At 40.8% G+C, this 16,695-nt stretch overlaps 1 long non-coding RNA gene across 1 annotated transcript; it reads right to left on the bottom strand.

Annotated features, from left to right (window-relative positions):
* Positions 1–11,147: 11,147 nt before the first annotated feature.
* LOC134448291 (uncharacterized) lies at positions 11,148–12,947 on the bottom strand. Its single transcript, XR_010034719.1, has 2 exons — positions 12,726–12,947; positions 11,148–11,607 (listed from the first exon to the last, which is right to left on the bottom strand). It is a non-coding gene; the product is annotated as an uncharacterized LOC134448291 (long non-coding RNA).
* Positions 12,948–16,695: the final 3,748 nt, after the last annotated feature.

Genomic DNA, 16,695 nt, shown 5'->3' with positions numbered 1-16,695 from the left:
CCTCGGAGACGGAGAGGAGAGGAGAGGAGAGGAGAGGAGAGGAGAGGAGGGCAGGGGAGAGGAGAGGAGAGGAGAGGAGAGGAGAGGAGAGGGGAGGAGAGGAGAGGAGAGAGCGTATCAGGTGCACACGATGCGGCGCCACCATTCTCTCAGGGTCGAGTGGGTAGAATTACCTGTTCCTCATTTCGGTAAACAACATCTCTCCCTCTCTCTCAGGAGACAACAACATGTCTCTCTCTTTCTCTCTCTCTCCCTCTCTCTCTCTCTCTCTCTCTCTCTCTCTCTCAGAAGACAACATCTCTCTCTCTCTCTCTCTCTCTCTCTCTGTCTCAAGAGACAACAACAGCTGTAGCGACGGAGCTGCGAGGCAAAAGAATGTAGCGCAGGCTCCGCTCCGCTGATTGGTATGATAATGCACGAGTGATGGTTTTTTACGCAGTTTATACGGCATAAACAAACCTGAGACTGGGTAAATTGGGCTATCATTGTTTGGGAATCTTAAACGTGCATGGTGAACGACGTAAACACATCGTCTTGCAAATGAGCTATCTAGGTTATGACTTACATTTGATGAGTGGTACATTTTAATGAGCAACATAATATATAGGCCTATTGTACATGTGAAGAGTTCAGATGCAAAACCCCCTAACTCCAAGACTTGCACTTCTATATTTTTAGAAAACCCCGTTGTTGGTTTGGTTTACATTCATGTACTTGATAATACATATACTAACCCCAACTCCGATGAAGTTGGGACGTTTGGTAAACAGTGAATAAAATCAAAATGCTATCATTTTCAAAACATTCAATCTATTCATTAGATGGAGAATAGTGAAAAGACAACATATTAAGTGTTAAAACCGAGTAAAAATATTGTTTTGGGGGACATATGTACTCATTTCTAGTTTGATAAATCCAACACGTCTCAAAAGAGTTGGGACGGGGATCAGTGAAATTTAGTAAACATCCAAATAAGATAAAACAACAAAGAAGAACATTTCAAAATGAATTGTACTGACGGACAATATAGGTGTCCAGGTATAAGATCATCACAGAGAGGCTGAGTCACTCAGAATTAAAGATGCAAAGGGAATAATTACCATAGTTATTACATACATTTTTGAATTCCCTTTGATTTACCACGATTGAGTGTATATAAGACATATTTTTGTTAATAAAATCATTGTATAGGTTCATGACATCATGAAATATATATTGGCTGTAGTCTCACTCTAATTCCTGGAGTGCTAGAGCTATTGAAAATTTACCATATTAAGAATGCTTAATGCATGAAAATGATACAGGGGTGTAACATTCTCCTAAGCACCTGAGCTCACTTGAAATAGACCCAGAAGACATGGGAAACTGTCCTTTGCTTACAGAAGTCAGCAGAAGTTGTAGAAGTCCATTCTTTTTGACAATAATAGAGCATTGCACATCCTGTGCTACAGTAAAAATGGACCATCCAACTTGTGTTAGTGCTAGCTTCAAAAGTCAGCCTCCATGATGGCATGCGGGTGCAGTAGTGCATTGGTTAAGATGTTCTCACTCATCTGTAGAGTTAAATACAGTGCTGAATGGTATAAATGGGTTTTAAACAGCATGAAAAGCCACTCATGCATTATATTTTGAAGGGAGATCTTCGATTACTGCCACATAGTAAGGTCAAATTGCATTCTCTACTATGTTTTAACAGTTTGGCTCCATCATAAGGACCAGCAGGTGATAAAATGGTGGGTTTTTTGTCAAGACCTGTCACACTGTAAGCACTACAGAAAGGAAAACATTGCAAAACATGACAAGGAATACACCCACCATTTAAGCTGGTGAAATCATGTCCAAGATTGGAATTAACACTGTTTTTTATATAAAAATCATCTCATCGGTTAATGTATTTAACTGTTAAGTGTTGTCTTTTGTTTTGTTTTTAGTCTTCCTCGACATTTGCTGCCATTTATTGTCCCCGTCCCAACTCTTTTGAGACGTGTTGGATTTATCAAATTAGAAATGAGTACATATGTCCCCCAAAACAATATTTTTTCTCAGTTTTAACACTTAATATGTTGTCTTTTCACTATTCTCCATCTAATGAATAGATTGAATGTTTTGAAAATCATAGCATTTTGATTTTATTCACTGTTTACCAAACGTCCCAACTTCATCGGAGTTGGGGTTTGTAAATAGTTATATTACATGAATGAAATAATAAATATGCAATTTTGATAGCTTTGTATTAAATAAAAAATGTTTTTTTTCTGAAAAGGCACTTAGGGGGTTTTGCATCTGAACTCTTCATGTACAGTAAGTGCTCTCTATTATATATAAGTGCTCTAAAAAGACATGTCACCTCTTACTGCAGATTCACTCTTTGCTGAGACTACGTACATCAAAACATCATTGATATGATACAAGAGTCTTAAGTAGCATATTAAAACTTGGTCATTGCGATTCTGATGATAATAAGGTTTTAACAGAGGCTCTGCGCTAAGGAGTTTAAGCACCAAATAGCCTTTACTGAATATGGCTTTACGGAAAATTCCATTAACCTAATTGAATTAGCTCACAAGACAAAAAGAGCAACGTTATGATCACTGTAAGCTAAATGTCTGTTAAAGAGAGAGCCATTACTGTACAGCACAAGCAATTCTAATGGTCTCGCTGATTGCTGTGTATTAATTGGCACTTGTAATTAGCAGCTGATTATGTGCCATTACATGCTCTTGTGACGGACCGCTGGCCTGACACTTTAACTCCCACTAGGGCCGCTGACAGCTTTTACTGGGGCCAGGACAAAGTCATCTTGAAGGGCCCCCTACCCAATACATACAGTACAATGTAATGGGGACCCAATTCTGGGGGCCCCTGCCTCTCTTGGCCCGAGACAACATACCCGTTTGTCCGCCTCTGTCGGCAGGCCTGACTCCCACCCCCGTGCACAGGGAAGCTGAGAGGGGGAGCGACAAAGGGTTCAGCTGTACCAGGCCCAGGGAGAGAAGCGGTCCAGAATTGGGTCCCCCATTATTTGTATGTACTGTATTGAGTAGGAGGGGACTTTATCCCGGGCCTGGCCAAAGCTGTCCTACAGCACCCACACAGGCTACTGCAGTGATGGCAGTCAGTGGCAGTGGCAGTGGCAGTAGCAGTGCAGAGGTGGCAATAAATAGCGGACAACGCTGGTGAAGTGGGCAGAGGACAGCACATGGGGCGGCAGGATGGCAGACCGGAGGACTGAAGGATGGAGGGATGGATGGATGGATGGATGGATGAATGGATGGATGGATGGATGGATGGAAAGATGGATAGATTGATGAATGAATGTAGAAACGATGTCTCTCGCTGCCTCTTCTTTGCTGGAGAGGTGGGCAGAGGACAGCACAGGGGGCAGCAGGATGGCAGACAGGAGGACGGAGGGACGGGAGGACTAAAGGACGGAGGCAAGGCAGCTGACAGCTTTGGCTGGGCCCAGGACAAAGTCGTCTGAAAGCGCCCCCCAGCCCAATACATACAATGTAATGAGGACACAATTATGGGCCCCCTCTCTCCCTGGGCCCGGGGCAACTTTCCCCTTTGCCCGCCCCTGTCAGCACATGAATGGAGGGATGGATGGATGGATGGATGGATGGATGGATGGATGGATAGATGGATGGATGGATGGATGGATGGATGGATGGATGGATGGATGGATAGATGGATGAATGAATGAAGAGATGATGTCTCTCGCTGCCTCTTCTTTGCTGGAGACGTGGGCAGAGGACAGCACAGCACAGTAGTGGGCGGCTGTACGGCAGAAGGTAGTACTGAAGAAGGGATGGATGGATGGATGGACGGATGGATAGATGGAGGATAGATGGAGAGAGGATGGCTCTTGCTGCCTCCTCTTTGCATCATCCGTGCCTGCCTCCACTGCTATATTCGTCTTCCAAACAATGAGGAGGGAAAAAACTGATTTGCACAGAGCCAGTGTTGTATGCAGTGCACACGTCCCCCAGAAAAGCCAGCGTTCACACAAAATTGGCTTTATTTCACAGTATGGATGGGGTGTTTGCTACCCTTAAATGAGTTTCACAGCAGAGACTTGTAATTTTGTTGCTGCGCGCCGGGCCCATAATCAGGGTGATTTTATGCATTTGTTTACTTTCTGCGGGTGGAGAAAAATGCAGGCAAATAGCTGTTATACGGTATGCTCACAGCCGACAAGAATGAAATGGAGGATGCTGAGGACCATTAGTATGCATTGTCTTGTTGCCATTACTTGCAGAAAACTTTAAGGAAATAGCAATGCAAAACTTCCCTATGCTTCTTCAGCCTTCTTATGCCAAATCATCATTGTAATTTCCCAAGAATATCTGTATAGCACTGTAATAATATAGTAGTCAAGATCGTAAACTTAAATCACAAGACATGATACTGTATGTAATGTGTGAGATGTAACAGTTGTAACAGTGTTAAAGCACTCATAGTGTTGTCATATCATCTCATTATTTTAAGAGGATTGTTCATCAGTCGAAGACACACAAGATACAGTATGGTATGTCTTAAATAGGCTACTGTATGTCTAATAGGTTTAGCATATCTGCACACAGTAAGTGTAAGACCACACACTAAGCTGCCCGCTCTTACAGAGTAGGACCAGCGAGACGAGTGTCAAATACCGTATGACACTCTCTCAGTGTTGTGTTAGCTCTGCTAGATTTACAGTGCAGGATGTCCAATTAAGAACCAGTGTGTGTCATTCCACACGATGGAACTCCACACCAGCAGGGTTCTGCACTGCACCAGAGAGAGTAGAGAGAGAGAGGTTCCATTGGCCCATTGTTTCCTGGTTCTATTATTTGGGGGGAAATCCCCTTTTAGGCAGACCTAGGCAGACCTGAGGACTGTTCTATTCAATGCTAGGAGCATTATGACACGCCCCTTTAGGCAGACCAGAACCTGGTCATGTTAGGTGCCCATAGAAACCTATTATGTTGGCATATCTCTATACTTAAAGAATCTCTGACTGCACCTTCCTGCTAGTGAAGAGTTCAGATGCAAAACCCCCTAAGTGCCTTTTCAGAAAATAATCCTAATTCATTTTTATTTAATACAAAGCTATCAAAATTGCATATGTTTTTATTTTAGTTATGTAATCTAACTATTTATATGTATTATCAAGTACATGAATGTAAACCAAACCAACAACGGGGTTCTCTAAAAATATAGAAGTGCCGGTCTTCAGAAATGGAGTTAGGGGGTTTTGCATGAACTCTTCTATTCTTAATGTTCTTCTGCCCCGTTTAAGTGGCATCCAGCACTTTGGGTATTGTGTTATTTGTCATGGAGGAGCTGCATAGTACTTTGCACATTGTTAGTGAGGCAATTCTCGTACACATAAAAAAAAAACAACAACAAAAAAACACGGCGTTAATTCAACACCCAAAGAGCACTCTGGGACCAACTATGTGTACAGTCTTTAAGATGTTAAATCGACTCTGTAAGTGTTGAATTAACATTGCATGTACTTTACTGTGTATTGCATTGCTTGATGGAGCTGCATGTCACTCTGTGCATCGTTAGTGAGGTGATTCAGCTGTGTGCATGTGGAGGGCATGCCTTTCTTATTCGTTCCCCCTCAAGCATTGCCCACACACAGCCAGCAGTGTACAGCAAGCCTTACAAAATACCCAGCGGTATATTTCATCCACACAGTGACGAAACATTTGCACACAGGGTCCCAGGAAAAAAACACAGATAAGCCCCCCCGTACTGCCAATGTCATGATAGAGCTCCCACCACCAATAAGGAGGACCCTGTGCTGCTGACAGCTTTGGCTGGGCCCAGGATAAAGTCGTATGAAACGGCCCCTAACCCAATACATACAATGTAATGACGACCCAATGCTGGGCACCCTCTCTCCCTAGGGGCCCGGGGCAAGTGACCTGTTTGTTCCCCCTGATGCCCATTATGGAGGTTGTTGGAAAACGGGGAAGCGCTTGACATACAAAAGTGCTTGAGTTGTGTCTGTAATTATCGTCAGAGGAAAATGTCAGAATGATTTCACATACATGGAAATCGTGGACGAAGGTTTAGGTAAAGGTAAATAATAAAAATAACCTTTGCAGCACAGTAAAAAAACCACTAGAGCGAATGAGACAAAAATACAACAAGAACATTATTAACGCATAAATAACACACTTTCACATCAAAAACTCTCCTTAAATGCCCTGATGTGAATCATGGAGGTTATTGGAAAATTCAGAAGTACAACTTGTCCGGGGTGCTTGAGTTGTCGGGTCTGTAATTATTGTCAGAGGAGAATGTCAGAATAATTTCGCATAAATGAAGAATGATCCATTTTAAGGTCATAGTTGCACTGGATAAGAGTTTAATTATAAGAAAAGGGGGGGATTATAGGTAGAAATAGTTCAGTTAACTCCTTTGCACAGAGCCTGTGTTATAACTGCCACCACGGTGTGAGTCTGTTACTTACAATGCTTACGGCTGTTACTTCGTTGAAGTCTCTTGGTGCAGATGGGGCTCGCCAGCGGGCCTATTCACTATTTGCTGAAAATACTCAACTACATCATCACAACATTGCTATGACATTACAGGGACCTGTAAGTAACAGACTGATGATAATAATGATAAAAATATTTCTTTCAAATCTTACATTTAATTCCATGTAGCTGCTATTTTAATCATTATTACACACAAGGAAGTCAACAGGTGGACACAAAGAGGTCAGACCAAGGGTGAAAGGGGGGCCAGAATTGTTGACGGATTACGTTTACGGTTCCGTTTTGTTCTTCCTCCTAAAATAAGCAACATTTTGTGTATGTCTTTGTATTACTTGTTCTATAATAACTGAAATATATATTACAAAATAATATTAGAAGTGGAAGGACACAATGATAGCCGGAAGGACAAAAATGATGGAAAGCAGGAATGATACAGTGATAGCATCTGGGGAATGGATATATATATATATATATATAGAGAGAGAGAGAGAGAGAGAGAGAGAGAGAGAGAGAGAGAAATCCCAGACTATGACTACATCCCTGGTTTCCTGGCTTGACCTGTTCTTTGTCCTCAGGACACAACAGTTATTCAAGTCTTCAAATTTGCCTTTGAAGTGGCCTGACTATAGTTTCACACACACACACACACACACACACACACACACACACACACACACACACACACACACACACACACACACACACACACACACACACACACACACACACACACACACGCGCACACACACGCGCACACACGCGCGCGCACACGGTCACCCTGCTGATGGCCTTTTCATCTCTCTGTCCCCCAAACCTGTTTTTTTCCAACCTTATCTCCCTTTCTCTCTTTTCAAAGGGATTTCATCACATCCTAATTTCACATGGATTTGTGAACGCCTGCAAGAGAATCTTGTTCTCTAAGCTCCTCAGAAAAGTACACCTGCACAAGGATTTAGCGCAAAGAAATCCAACATTTCCTCTAAGATAGTTAGCTATTCAACACGAATGGTAATATGTGTACTTAGAGCATTAATGTAGCCTTAAACACTTAGCAGCCTTCAGAAGAGGCATTACACTGTTTTAGTGACAGGTAAAAAAAATCTGATGCAATTTATTAACTGGCTAAATATCTATTGCAACGTTTTAGCAGGGTGCTGCAGGAATGACTGAGAAAGGCTCATCAGACATTTTAGTAGGCATACAGATATTATTTTTCATCCTGGTCAGGTCATGGTTGTAAAAGCTGGAATTGTTGTGTTATAAAGATATCTCCCCTTTCAGAAGTGCCAAAACTAAAAGTAAAAGCAAATTCATGGTGTAAGAACAACACTAGCACATGACTAGCCTCGCGAGCCATCCTACGTACTTCCGCCAAAGGATTGGCTCCACTACGGTAGTCTGGCCTTGCTCTTCTGTGGAGTGTCCAGATCGGTGGGATTTTGATCGCAACGCCCCCCATCTAATCTAATCAGAAAACAGCCAATAAGCAAATAAGCGCCCCACGTGGTGGAGAACGCTCATGACCATGACGAAAACGTCTGCGCCAATGGCTCTGGTCTGCGCTATGTTGTTGTTGAGTAACTGTTGGCGATTAGGTGAGAGCTGTCCAATCATTTCAAACCATAACTGAGTGCAAATTTCCCGCTTCCTGCAATAGCGTCAGATCACACAACTTCCAGACCATAAATACAAAATGAAATGGTAGTATTATGGGATGGTCAGGACCAGGCTAGCTCATGACATCTTCTACACCAGCTATTCCACTGTACCTAATGAGGTATATAGACTGTTGTCACTAAAACCCTAAAATGGAATACACCACAAATTTCACAAATCCACCGCTGATTGTAAGACAAGACAGGTACACTGGTCTGGTTACTCAGTGATGGTAGGAAACTGTGCTTCTACTTCTACGGATGAAAATAGCCTCTTGTCATCAACTCTGGATGGTAGACTTGGATCATGTAGCTAACACTTTTGACTGTTCCTTTAAATCACATTAGGAGGACAATAAAGGTAGGGCCGGCCCAGGACTTCATGGGGCCCTAAGCAACCCCCCCCCCCTTTTCTGCTCACGGGGGCCCCTGATGAGGTGGGGGCCCTAAGCCATTGCATAGTTTGCTTATGCGTCGGGCCGGCCCTGAATAAAGGCTTTCTGTTCTGTTCAAGTCTATTGTAATGGAAGATGACAGATGTGCGAATTGCTGACATCAAAAAAGAACATAATAAGAAGTGTGGCTATGCTCAAACAGTGAGCTGCCTGGTAAACTTTCGGTAACGCTTTATTTTACGGTACAGTATTTACTATGTACTTTCTGGGTAACAACTGGGTAACAGAGGGAAATTACATGGTACCTAGAATGTAAAAAGGGGGTAAATACGATGTAAATACTGTGTAATTACAAAGGAAAAAACTCAAAAGTTACCGTGAAACTACACTGTGTATTTTCTGGGTAACAATTGGGTAACAGAGAGAAATTACCCAATTGTTATCCAGAAAATACACAGTGTAGTTTCTTGGTAAGTTTTGTGTTTTCCCCTGTAATTACATAGTATTTACATCGTAATTACCCCCTTTTTCCATTCTAGGTACCATGTAACTTCTCTCTACGGTACAGTATTTACTATGATGTAGGCTACTTTTTGGGTGACAACTGGGTAACAGAGAGAAGTTACATGGTACCTAGAATGTAAAAAAGGGGGGTAATTACGATGTAAATACTATGTAATTAGAGGGAAAAACCTCAAAACTTACCATGACACTACACTGTGTATTTTCTGGGTAATTATTGTTTGATGGCAATTTAAAAAAGGATGAAAGTACTACCTATTTACCTGTTTGTTTTACAGCAATACCACATTTAATTACTAGGTTAATGTGCTGCTCTGGATGGTCATTACACAACTCCAAAGTCAGAACTTACAAGGAACAGTATTTCATTGTAGTTACTGTGTTTATCACCATACATACCCATTTATTGCATGGGTAAATGTGGTACTTACCTGACAAAACAATTGCTGATGTCACACATTGCCATGGGCTTTATCTTCATTCTTGTAGCCGTTGAGTCAAAAGTGTTTGGTAAGTACATGGTAGGTTTCTGCACTGTTACCAAGTAACATATATTTATTTACCAGGTAAAAAGGGGAAACTGTACTGTAAAGTAAAGTGAATGCTCTTACCAAAGTATTACCAATTTCTTACCAAGTAATTAAACTTGTTTCATAAATCATGTAAGTACATGGTAAGTTTCTGCACTGTTACCGAGTTACAGATATTCAGTTACTAGGTAAAGAAGGGGAAACTGTACTGTAAAGTAAAGCGAACGCTCTTACCAAAGTATTACCAATTTCTTACCAAGAAAATAAACTTGCTATGGTAAGTATCTGCACTGTTATCAAGTAACAGATATTCAGTTACCAGGTAAAGAAGGGGAAACTGTACTGTAAAGTAAAGCGAACGCTCTTACCAAAGTATTACCAATTTTTTACCAAGCAATTATACTTATTTCATGTATCATGTAAGTACATGGTAAGTTTCTGCACTGTTACCGAGTAACAGATATTCCGTTACCAGGTAAAGAAGGGGAAACTGTACTGTAAAGTAAAGCGAACGCTCTTACCAAAGTATTACCAATTTCTTACCAAGCAATTATACTTATTCCATGTATCATGTAAGTACATGGTAAGTTTCTGCACTGTTACCGAGTTACAGATATTCAGTTACCAGGTAAAGAAGGGGAAACTGTACTGTAAAGTAAAGCGAACGCTCTTACCAAAGTATTACCAATTTCTTACCAAGCAATTATACTTATTTCATGTAGGCCTGTCAAGAAAGTACATGGTAAGTTTCTGCACTGTTACCGAGTTACAGATATTCAGCTACTAGGTAAAGAAGGGGAAACTGTACTGTAAAGTAAAGCGAACGCTCTTACCAAAGTATTACCAATTTCTTACCAAGAAAATAAACTTGTTATATATCATGTAAGTACATGGTAAGTATCTGCACTGTTACCAAGTAACAGATATTCAGTTACCAGGTAAAGAAAGGGAAACTGTACTGTAAAGTAAAGTGAACGCTCTTACCAAAGTATTACCAATTTCTTACCAAGCAATTAAACTTATTTCATGTATCATGTAAGTACATGGTAAGTTTCTGCACTGTTACCGAGTTACAGATATTCAGTTACCAGGTAAAGAAGGGGAAACTGTACTGTAAAGTAAAGTGAACGCTCTTACCAAAGTATTACCAATTTCTTACCAAGAAAGTAAACGTGTTTCATATATCATGTAAGTACATGGTAGGTTTCTGCACTGTTACCGAGTTACAGATATTCATTTACCAGGTAAAGAAGGGAAAAAAATACATCAAAAGCAAATCAAAGCATTATTGTGGAAATCATTTTTTTTTTATTGTATATTGTGGCAAACGACAGTATTGCAACTATGCTGCTCATTGGAACTGTGCTGCTTATTGCCAAATTTTATTATGTTTAGGTGATAAACTAATATATACTAGTATGAATGTAACCCACTACTAGGTATGTACATGTCGATGATAGGCCAGGTTCAATAGCTAGAGAATAAAGACACTAGGCTCTGGGAGAGTGCAAAAAGATAAGTGCAATTAAAAGACACCACACAAGGATATACTTTTTTTCTTTCTTTAGTTATGAATTGCAAGGTAGAAAATATGTACATATTCCCAAAATAAAAGAAAAAAATTGACCCTTTAAAATAAAATAAAATGAATTGTCCTTCAAAAGTGAGTAATTGTCTATTTTCCAAAAGTTGGGAACAGTCCTTTAAATCAGTCCTTTAAATCCTCAAAGAGAAAAGAGTTCCTTTCAGTTGTTCAAGAAAAAGAAAAGAAAAAGTAGTTCCTTTATAGTAGTTCCGTTCAGTTCAAGGCCTTAGTTCAGTTTGTAAACCGTTAAAGTAACAACTCAAGTCAGTCAGTCAGTGTTGTTGTGACACAGGCAGGTCACAACCCTACCACATATGCGCCACGTACAATGACACAGGACAGGATCCGACTCAATGGGGTGGGTGGCTCGCCATCAAACGCAGTCATCAATCCACAGCGGAATCCAGGTCCAAAAAACTTCACCTGTGTAACCATACCCTTAGTTAAGCTACACATGTACACAGGACAATGTTCACATTTCTTATCAAATATCAGTTCAAACAGTTTAAACTTAAAGTAGTTGTAGGCCTACACAGGGGTGGAAAGTAACTAATTACATTTACTCAAGTATTGTACTTGAGTAGCATTTATGAGTACTTTGAACTTTTTAAGTAGTTTTTAAAATTAATACTTTAACTAGTACTTGAGTACATTTTGACCCAAGTTGTTAACTCAATTACACTGGAACCTGGCCTGAGTACTGAGTAAAAAAATAGACAAAATGCCACGCAAAATAATGCCACAATCTGCCGGAAATGAAAGATGATGCAGGATGGCACACAGCATTTTCACTATTGTACTATCTTGGATCAATGTATTGGATGATGGCTGGTGCCAAGCAAGAGATAGAGGTTATGGAGGACGATATTCAAGAAAAAGAAACATTACATTGTCTAGAAAAGCTAATTAAATGTAACTAAGTACTTTTACTCAAATTGCATTTTTAAGTGAAGTACTTTTTACTTTTACTTGAGTAGATTTTTAGATAGGTAGGCCTACTTTTACTTTTACTCGAGCAGGATTTAGGCAAAGTAGCCTAAAGATAGCCTACTTTTACTTGAGTAGGCCTACAATTTTCGGTACTCTTTCCACCTCTGGTTGTACAACATTAATATCAATCTTCTCAAAGGAAAATATATGCAAACCGCATACACTTCACTTATACTGAAAAGCATTGCATACCATTCAGTTACATAACCATTATCAAATAACAGGATGAATACTATGAAAAACATCACTCGGTACTGAAACCGCGGGAATTACACACAGATATTGCCGAGCACAGTAATGATCAGGAGGACTTGTTCAGACCTCTCCCCTCGCACTTGCTGGGTGCGTGATCACAAGCATGTGAATTACAGGCCGCTCATTCCAAGCTTTAAACTTATACTCAATTCAACCAAAATATACCCTTTTCACACTAAACACAACAAGTATTAACAAAACAAAATACAATTCTGAGGTTTCACCGAAGTATTTCACAGTGATAAGCAATAACACTCAAGTTACATCCGTAGGGAAAATACAGGTGGTTGCCTTACCGAGACGATTCAACAGAAACAATACACGACGAAGCGCAGCTTCTTGCTCTTCAAAACACAAAAGATTTACAGAGCAGGTCGCTCGGTGGTCCAAAATGAAACTTAGAAGTAGGTATCTTTAACTTAGAATTAATTTTCTATCAATATCTAGCTCCAAGGTGGAGCCGAAGAAACGAAGTCTTTCCTTCAGCTTTCGAGCTCTTCTCAGCTCAACTGACTGGAACGGCTCCGCGGAAAGCTGAATTCACCTAAAATTCGCATGGCAACGCGTCCAGGAAATGTGACCGTGCACACGTGTCCTGCAGCAAGTATGTCCATGGCCTAACACCAATGGCACATTCAAGCGATATGGTAGCCTATATTGTTTGTCATGTTTCCCCTTATTACAAAATATGACAAAACAACAACAAAAAACGCTATGAGTTCACTTCACATGAACAACAGAACAATATACGTACTTGTAGGGACAACACAAATTTTTAACAACCTCTCTCTTTTGAAATGGCAATCGAAGTTTCCTGGCCTGGCCTCAATTCAACACTGGGGTTGGCAGCTGGATCTACACAAATCATTTACGCCATACCCTTCAAATGTCTTCTTTTCACTGCCAAACATAATGCAAGTTGTGATTGAAAAGTGCTGACACTGTGGGAAAAAAAGCTAACAGTGACCCCCCCCCCCCCAAAAAAAAAAAACAAAAGGACCAAAATAAACCGGTAGGGCACTTGTCTGCTATGCGGCTAACCAGAGTTCGATTCCCGAACTGGGTCCTTTGCCGTACCTTCCCGGTCTCTCTCTCTCCCCACTCACTGCCTGTCATGTCTTAACTGTCCTGTCTCAAAATAAAGGCACCCCCCCCCCCCAAAAAAAAGCGTATTACAAAATATTACAAAACAACGTATACAAAAAACGCATTGAGTAACCTAGTTGAGTTCACTTCACATGAACAACAGTACAATATTGGCCTACATATTTGTAGGGACAACACACATTTTTAACAACATCTTTCTTTTGAAATGGCAATTGAAGTTTCATCCACTGTTTGCTGCCTTAATACCCTATCTTGCTCGAAAACACAGTGCCTCAATACACTGTTTCAGAAAAAATTTAATTGTATCGTTTTTTTACCCCTGGGAGTCAAGCCTCAGTGACTCCATTTTAGTATCCAGCTAGACAGCTCTGTTCAGTATCTCCACAGTGAGATTTGTTCCTGGCACAGACAATGAAATGGATTTGGCGTAACCCCGAGCCCAGCTCAGGTCCGAATCCCTTTCAAATGTACCTGTTATCTGGCAGCCATCTCGGCAGGATTGGACAGGGATCCGATGTTTTGTGGTGAGAGCAGCAGCAGCAACACCGAGGCTTCACTGTGCATTTGAACTTTGATATTTCAGCGGATCTCAGATCCAGCACTTTCATTCTCTACTGCTGAGTTATATATACTAATAATAATAATAATAATAATAATAATAATAATTGTATTTGTATAGCACTGTGTCATACAAGGCATGTAACTCAAAGTGCTTAACAAATGGGAAAAAAACATCATTGTTAGAGATGGATTTAAAAGGAGAGGTATAGAGGAGAGGCAGAAATAGCAGGAAGGCAGAGGAAGAAGAGATAGACAGAGATTGTAGAGTCATAAGGTCAACGTAGGTTAGGACCAGGATTCTTAGATGCATAAGGTCCATAGTGGCTGGGCCTATCATAAGTCATAGATAGTCGCACAGAGGTTGGGCGCTCAGGTGCGGCCCCTGGTGGCATCAGGGGTGAGGAAAAACTCCCTTTCGCTTGAATCATAGTTTGTAAGGGGGAAAAAAAGCTCAGTGAGGTCTGAGAAAAAAAAACCCTATAGTCAGGAAGAAACCTCAGGCAGAGACCAGCGGCCACCTAGGGGAGCCCCCTGCCATATCTAGAAGGTCTGACTGCTTTTATTCACTATTTTACGAGATTTAACAATCTAATAAAGAGTCCACAGCAAATGTTCTTATTTAGCTTTAATATGAAGTGAAAGACATAAACCATTTTATTCTCATCTCATCTTTTAAAATCATATTAATTTCAGTTGTGCCATGTTGTTAAATTATGGCAATATTACACTTTTGTAGATACATTTCTTTATGTGAGCTAATTGCAGTTTTTATGGAATATAAAAGTGTTTAATAATGACTTGAATAATTGTAAATGAGTTTTAAACAATTATTAACAGTATTTTTGTTGATTATGGTCCGTTCTTGATCCAATGGTTTGTAGACTTCTTGGGTTTGGGTGCTCTTTAGACCAAAGTATGTGTTCCAACAATTGGAACATGAATCTACTCAGTGTTGTATAGTAGCCTAAGTAATGATGAGTAATGGTGCTCTTGGGGTTGGGGAATCCAGAATTAGGAAAGCAGCAGGTCCCGGGCACTTGGAGGTGAATCAGTCGGAAGAAGGAGGTATATTAAAAAGCCTTTATTATCTGTGGCTACTCAAATTGAAATTAAAATGCAAACATGTTTCGACCACATAAATCTTCATCAGGGCAAAGCAAAGACAATGGATGAGCACAAAGTTAAAAAACTTTCACCCCACCCCTGAATCAGGTGTGTAATGAGTAAGGCGCACCTCCAGGGAGGGGGGGAGGAGAAGGGGGTGCTAAATCACAATAGAACAAAACAGATTTTCCTGAACCCCCGTTAGTCACGTAAAGAGCTCCTACACTATGTGACAAACTTGTACACAGCCATCTCCCACTCGAAAGAAAAGAGAGTTGGCTGAAGAGACCTGTTGTCTTAGCTTTGCCCTGATGAAGACCTACGTATATGGTCGAAACATGTTGGCATTTTAATTTCAATTTTTAGTAGCCACAGATAATAAAGGCTTTTTAATATACCTCCTTCTTCCGATTGATTCGCCTCTGAGTGCCTGGGACCTGCTGCTTTCCTATGTTTTGGAATACTTTTCTGAAGTAGCCTCCAAAATGTTTGGATAACTTTCACTTAAAAGCAAAATTGTTTGTTGAACTACAGAGAGGCTGGTTTTGAATGATATTCCTTTGATTCTGTAATTATTGAAGCAGTGTCTAAACTAATAGGCGGTAGACCTATGATTTTTGCCCCAGGCCCGAGCCCGAACCCGAACCCGAGCCAATTTCGGGTCGGGTCGGGCCTGAAATGTCACTCATTACGTTCGGGTAGGGTCGGGTTCGGCTTCTCTATCGTTGACAGTTTTTTTTTTTTTTTTTTTTTTTTTAAAATAAATAAATAGGCTATGTAGGCTGTGCGTTAATAATATTCCACGTCAGTTGATAATCCAGCAGTGCAGTGCCTGCTGCTAGAATGCACGCGCTTTCCCTCGCCTCTCCCTCCCATCACAGTGCGCTGAGGCATTTCGGCCGTGTTTTGGCCACGAGAGACGCGTGGTCTGCAAAAAACAGAGGTCGCCTCATCAACCCGACACATACTGTAGCCTAATAAACTCTTGCAATGGCAATTCAAGAACTCCTTCATTCCTGTTCTGCTGCTCGCGTCGTTGTTCTTCTTTGTCTCGCTGTCTCTCTCTGTGAAAGTGCCGCGCTAGATTTTTAAGGTCGTACTGCTGCTGTGGCTTATGGCCCAATGATCAGCCGGTCAAAATGACGGACGCCCTTAAAATTTTCCGCCAACTCTTAAAAAAAGCGTCAATGATGGATTATCGCTTAATGTAACCTCTGTGCACTGCAGTGCAGCATACACAGAAATATAAAAGATGGCCTGCATGTTTATACAGTCTATTTAACTTAGATTTCGTAACAAAATACTTTAATGGCTTTAATTTAAGGGCTTTGATTTGTTATCATAGATCACCCCTCCTTATAAATAAAATTTGAAATTTCGGGCTTCCCTCGGGCTCGGGCCTACACATCCAATAAATAGTCGGCCTCGGGCCGGGCCCGGCCCAATTCCCATGGGCCCATGTCGGTTCGGGCTTGGATTTTTTTACCCGTTCTT

Source organism: Engraulis encrasicolus, chromosome 5, assembly GCF_034702125.1.
Source record: "Engraulis encrasicolus isolate BLACKSEA-1 chromosome 5, IST_EnEncr_1.0, whole genome shotgun sequence".
In the NCBI taxonomy this organism is placed as follows: Eukaryota; Metazoa; Chordata; class Actinopteri; order Clupeiformes; family Engraulidae; genus Engraulis; species Engraulis encrasicolus.
The sequence above is the reverse complement of the archived record's forward strand: the minus strand, read 5'-3'. Positions and strand labels throughout refer to the sequence as shown.